General features: G+C 41.5%; 1 long non-coding RNA gene across 1 annotated transcript; it reads left to right on the forward strand.

Annotated features, from left to right (window-relative positions):
- The first annotated feature begins 589 nt into the window (after positions 1 to 589).
- LOC109368891 lies at positions 590 to 6,585 on the forward strand. Its single transcript, XR_002117351.1, has 3 exons — positions 590 to 751; positions 2,830 to 3,028; positions 5,720 to 6,585. It is a non-coding gene; the product is annotated as an uncharacterized LOC109368891 (long non-coding RNA).
- Positions 6,586 to 6,781: the final 196 nt, after the last annotated feature.

Here is a 6,781-nt window from a genome sequence, read left to right on the forward strand (position 1 = left end):
GAGAGACCGAATGGTTATAATGTTCCAAAATAAAAGGCAGTTTTCTTTTGAAAAAGAGGCCGTGCCTAAAAGTTGAGTGTGGAAAATGCTGCCTATAGCCTTTTATTAGCTTCATTCACTCTAATATATCTGCCTTGTATGCCAAGAAAAGTATAAACAAATGGCAGGGTATTGGTTTTTCAATAGCAAGGTTTAAACCAAGGTTATAAAAAACATATCCCATCTGACTGTATTTATGAAACAATTAATATTGTCAATGTCTTTTCCATCTCCTCCAAGTCACACTTACTACATAAACTTTGATATATCTCTAAGAGGAACAAAAATACCAGCTGGAGAATAAACAGGGCAATGCGCCAGCACTATTGGAAAGGGAAACGATTTCCTTGTCTTCTTATAAAATGCCTTGATATTAAAATAAACCAAGACGTAATTCTCTTGAATTTGCCTGTGAAGGCTTGGGTGATAGCTGACGAAGGGTCTTGCTCTTAGCTTGTAATGTTAGAATCTATATGCAGTTAATTATTTTCTCGTACAGGACTTTTACACTGGCAGTAAGTCTCTGATTCTACGTTCTACCCCCAGGACCACAGCGATTTGGTATCAGCCCTGGCCCTGATTCTGCTCGTATCTGCCGCCGTGCGCGATGGGACCCGCCGGCCCCGAGTCCGCCAGCAGAGCGCCCGGCGCTGTCCGTGGTGCTGAAAGCACCGCTCCTAGGAGAGAGCGAACGGGCAGAGCGCACCTGCTGGTATTTATCGTGTTACTGTTATCGCTGTTATCATTATTTGCGATTGTATCACCATTATAACTACAGTCATTCTCCGCAAATCAGTGTTGAAATCTTCCCGGACAAAAATTAAAATGTTTTCCTAAGAATTTCGGGTGTAGCCCAAGTGAAGATCATCGTGGCAGCTTCACGCTCTTGTTTTAGCAAATCTCCCTCGCCCTTGTTTGTCACCTGAAAATTCAGAGCTGCTTATCAATAATGCTCTGTGTGTCATGCTGCTGCAAAGCATTCCAATCGATATATTATAATTTCAGAGCTTATTAGGAAGGTGAAGGGCGTTATCAAGGACATCTGGAAATTCTGATCAGTGTTCTGCAATCTCTGATCAGCTTCAGTGCTTTACAAGCATAGTCAGTAGAATGGAATAAAATCAGAATCTCTAACTCGAGAGACAGTGACTAATCCTCTCATTCATACAAACCCTTACTGCCAATAACAGCCCCACCCACATTCCCTTCCCAGAAAATAAAATAAAATGAAATAAAATGAAATAAAATAAAATAAAATAAAATAAAATAAATAAAATAAAATAAAATAAATAAAATAAAATAAAAACAGAAGTATCATCTGCATATTTGCCCTAATGTCTTTTACCACATTCTCCGATCTTCATTCCATTGCAGCTCTCGGGCACAAAAATACATAATGAACTCCTCATGGCAGCATGATGTGTACTGTATGTAATTTTCCTGACTGAAATATCTGAGATCAGAGTGATCTAGAGGAAGGTGGGAATACATTAAAAGTAATTTTTTGTGACAGCATTACACAAGTAACTGAGATCTCATGCTCTGTGGATGACAAGACACAGTAAGAACACTTATCAGGATGGTAAAGAGAAACAGTTAGTGCTTGCTTAATACATTAGGATTATTATTTCGACAATTCTATTGCTCTGTAGATACCCAGCAGTGCTTACAGATATTACATTTCACGCGTATGTCATGTTGAAAGTGTTCCACTTTCTGTCATTTGTAATACAATTATTTGTCTTACCTGCTGCCTTGAACAAGATGTTCTGTCATGTTGTCAGAGCCAATCATACCGTCCTCTTGCACTGTTTTTTTTTTTTTATGGGTTCTTAATGACAAGCCAAACATCTTTCTTAGGTGAAGAAATCATCCTTGGTTCCTAACTAGCTTTGTTAGTACTTCCCAGACACTTCTTATATTTCTATATGAGGAAGCAGTTTCAAGCCACCATTCTGGAGTGTAAGGCTGAACTGGTCGAGTACCCAGGGCTTAATGTAAAAAACCACCTCTTGTTGTGCAGAAAACAGTGGTGTAACTGCTCCACAATGGCTGCATTGTTGATGAAGCTGAGTACGCATCCATGCATTGAAGGGTTTGCCCAGCAGTGGATTTAGTCCTGCTCTCCACCAACCAAGTGATGCCCTCACTCCAAACATCGTTAGCACTGTGTTGTATACCTCAGAGCAGTTGGATCATTATAGATCCACTGCCAAGGGCCCATGTGGGCAGGGAAATGATATGAGATACTGCTTGTGTGCAGGGATTCTTGAGAGAGGATCTAGTTTTCTGTGACCAATAATGGGATACTAATAAAAACTTGTGGCTTTTTTTGTTTGTTTGTTTGCCTTTAAATAAACTCTTTCTGGTACTGAGGTTGGCACATCACAGTGCATTAATCAAGTTTGTTAACAATGAATTTCTGGTATGTACTGCTTATGTTTAACTGAAGTATATTACAAACATTTTCAATGTAATGCTTGCCTTTCTAATAGATTTTTAGTTTTTCAACCATGTAAAAGAAAAATCAGTGCACACTACATAAATATGTACCTCTGACCCAAAGAAGGAATGGCTTGGAATTTGACTTTGAAGGAAAGAACTCAGCCCAGAGCAGTCATTTTTTGACCTCTGATGCTAACATCTTTATAGTGTGGATTTGAGGACTTTTAGCAATATAGCAGAAAGAAGAAACTTCATTATTTAGAATAACATTTCTGTCCTGGAATGTGCAAAGATGTTATGTGGAAAGAAGCCCAGAAATCTTCTTTCCTCTATTTTCTTTTGCAGAACAGGCAGAACAGTCTGCATGCCACAGGAGGGATACCAATGCCTGAGCTGTCTGAATTTCTGAAGAGGAGATGTCCTTTCACTGCCCCAGCCAAAAGAGGCAGAAGGAGCCCCCCGCAGTGTGCACATCACTTGTGCTTCTTGGGATTCCTGAATCACTGATCTTCTCTGAGGAGTAGCCTTCCCTGAGGACCATCAGGTAAGACAGATCTATTAATAAGTGCAAACCACATAGAAGTCTTGACATAGAAGCTCTTGCTGAAGCAGAAAATGGCCCCATCATCCACTTATTTTATAAAACCAAGAGCTATTTTGAGGATTTGCTGACTTGGAACGAGCTGGTTCAGAGTTCCATGCCATTTATAATGAAAGTGCTTAGGGAAATTAGGATGACCACAGGATCTTTTAATAAAGTCTGAAACGCAGCTTGCATTTGGAATGTATGTCCAGCACAATTCTTGTACAATTGCCAAGGATCTCAGATAGGAACGCGAGACTCCTCATAAGCAGCTGATTTTTGAGTCAATGGGCTGTAACACTTTTGAAATCGATGATTATTTAAGGACTCCTAAAACAGCACGTTGTTCAGTAGCTGTGCACACAAACACTGGATCTATTCTATTCCCTGCTGGCTCCCAGCAAATGGATAATTTGGATCTGAGTTCTGAAGGCTGAATATGGTTTATAACTCTTGTTTCCTAGATAGGCCAGTACAACATTCACACACAGCTTTGGAGTTCTGTATGACTTCAGCAGGAGCTGAAAACGCTCAGCACTTTTCAGGTGTGATTCCAGGATGCTCATGGATTTTCATGAACGTGTAATTTGTGAGCATAAAGAAATTTACACAGTTTATTCTGTTTTTTTCCCCCCAGTTTATAGAAAATAACTCAGAGTTTATGGCTTGATATGTAAACACCAGTCTTTAGATTTAGAACCACAAGCTGCGAAGTTGCCATCTATCCACTGTTCTTTGGATCTTGCCATCCTTGTATTGAAACAAATAAGACGAGCTACAACAAAGTGTCACTTAGATGAAATGTCAAAGAACAGCTTATATTCTGCCTTGACATCCTCCTATGATATTTTTCACAAGAGATCTCCTCCACTGTATTTAGCTGACCTCTTTTCTGTGAGTGCACTTGTGAAAGTGATAAACTGTGCACTCATAGCCATCGTCAACACAAAGATGATCATCCTTTCTAGAAACTGGACTGGAGGGCAGGTCACCATGACAAAAGCAAAGGATATGGTGTATGAGTGTGTGATGATCAAAGAGCATTGCATCATCTTATATAGAGCAAGTGTGTGGTGCTGTATGAAATGAAGACTGTAGCTGGATCACATCATTTGCCCATCAATTCTCTCCCTGCGGATTTATTCCAAATTACATGGCAGTTTTCAACAGAACTTGTTTCACAGAAATGTCACAACCTGGAAATTGTTCCTCTTTCCTGTAAAAATGATATCTTTGTGAGTCAGAGACAGGGCTGTGATGGGCCTCAGAATAAAAGTCTCACAAATTAACGGTGCAATCAGGTTCAGAATGGACACTCTAAAATTTGTCAGGAAAGACACTCAGCTTGCCAGGAAACCACCAGAAAGCAGATATTTGCAAGGCCTTCAATTTAAAGGAACAAAAATGCCATTGTAAGGCATAATAAGGGAACAACTTTAACTGTTCCAAAATACCTCCTGCTCCACGCACATTGCATACACTCCTCTGTATACTCAGCCAAGCAAAACCCGAGCTGGGTTACCAAGCATAACTCACCTGTAGTTTCTCCAGCCTCGAATAAAACATCCTTATCAAACACGTCCTGCAGCAGGCATTTCTTGTGATGAGAAAGGAGCATCCGCTTTCTGGGTAACCTCTTGTTTCCACCAAGAAGCAATTGAAAGAGTGGCAGAGAAATGGGGTGTTTCTGAATAACTCGGATTTTACGGCAGCCCTGATGGTGTGTAACAATTTGCAATAGGAAAGGGAGAGCCATCGCTCGTGGCTCAAAGTCTGTGGTAGTTAATCTTTGGCACTCACAGAATTGTTTTTAGCTGCCTGGGCAGCGGAACGGCAGCTCTGCAATCTGATAGCAGGAGAATTCATTTCAATTGCCTGAGTAAGTAATATATCTGCATGGGGCAAACTGCTAACTGCATTCTCATCTCCTTCCTCCCCCCGAACGTCCAAACCCGATGCTATGAGGCACTTCCCAATGGAAGAAATTGTGTAAAGCTAGCCACGAATTTAAATACTGCTTTGATGGATGGTTGTTTCCTTACAATCGTGGGGCAAAACGCTGCAGAGCACTGGAGAAGAGCACGGGACTGGCTGTGCAGACAGTCCTGCTGCTGTCAGAAAGCTCCTGCCAGAGGAAAAGCAGATGCAAAGCTTACAGAAATCACGGCGCAGCTTCATGCTTCAGCTTAGCAGGAGTGCATCTCTTTAGAAAAATAATGAAAAAGAAGAGGCGGTACTGAGACAGGATAAATAAGGAGATAAATCACTTTGCAATACAATGCAAGCCAAACCTGGAAAATAAACAATTACTTTAAATCATATCAAGCACCTATCACCAACATCGCATTTATACAATTGATCCATGTGTAAATTAGCCAATTAATTCTGAATTGGAACACTAATGAAATAATAATCATCTGTTTACAATGGAGTGGGATGAGTGTGGGTTTAGAAACAAAAGTAGAAGGAAGACTGCAGCAAAACCCCCTGGGCTCAGGGATGGGTCAGCATCGAGCTTCATGTGCAGCTGTTGCTGGGGGGCATAAATTAAAAAAAAAATGAGTGAGAAAGGGATATAGAAAAGGACACAGAAAGGGACATGGAAAGGGATACAGATTCTTTTCTTTTTTTTCTTCCCCTTTTTTGATGCAGAATAAAGAACTGCAAAGTGACAGTTCCTTGTAGCATCATCGCGGACCGACTCGGTTTGTCTCTCCTGCTCAGCTTTGCCCTGTGAGTGGCTGCTGGGACCACAGGCAGATTAGGAGCCGACAGTCCTGCCCTGGAGCTGCCCCCTGCATCGCTTCCTGCCCGTGCATCTTAGTCCAGAACTGAGGAATATCCTCACTGCAACAGACTTGCTTTGACAAATTCCTGATAAGCTTTACTTTGATGCCTTTAAATAAAACAGATGCTTAGAGGAAGAGAGTATTCCTGCATACTTCTGTACCTGGATGATCCCCCATCCCCAGGATGTGCTTTGCTGATCTTAGGATCAGAAATCATACAATCATCTTCTATTTCTGCACCTCCCCGTTCATCTGAACTGCTCCTTGCCATGACAGGAATGGCTGGAAATGGTCACATAGGAGATGGCATTCTGAAAAAGACACATATGCTGAGGGTACACAATCTGTAACACGCCTGTTGTAGCCCAAAATGTCACATGGTTGGGTGTGTAGGAACTTTCCTTGGATTCATGACCCCAAATATTCTGGGGGATGCAGAGCTCCCAAAGAGAGCTCGCAAGCACAGCCGGTAAGAGGTCTGGTTCAGATAAAAGATGTTTCGAATTGCAGGTGAATGTCTTTGAAAGGGAACAGCGAGAGGAACACCAGAAATCTGTTCTATTTGATCAGAGCATTAAAACATTTACAGGTAGAGCTGCACACACCCACCTTCAGATCTATAGTCCTGTGCCAGGAGAGATGTGTGCAGTGGATGTGCAAGTGTGTCCCAAACGTTTAGAGCACACCAGAATCGAGGGGCTGGAACAATTGATTTATTTCCTTCTTTCTTTCTTTTTTTACTTTCTATTCTTTTTTTTCTTCTTTTTTCCCCTTTCCTTCCCTTCTCTTCCTTCCTTCTCCTCTCTCTCTCTCTCTCTCGTCTCTCTCGTCTCTCTCTCTCTCTCTCTCTCTCTCTCTCTCTCTCTCTCTCTCTCTCTTCTCTCTCTCTCTCTCTCTCTCTCTCTCTCTCTCTCTCTCTCTCTCT

Source organism: Meleagris gallopavo, chromosome 8 (genome assembly GCF_000146605.3).
Source record: "Meleagris gallopavo isolate NT-WF06-2002-E0010 breed Aviagen turkey brand Nicholas breeding stock chromosome 8, Turkey_5.1, whole genome shotgun sequence".
In the NCBI taxonomy this organism is placed as follows: Eukaryota; Metazoa; Chordata; class Aves; order Galliformes; family Phasianidae; genus Meleagris; species Meleagris gallopavo.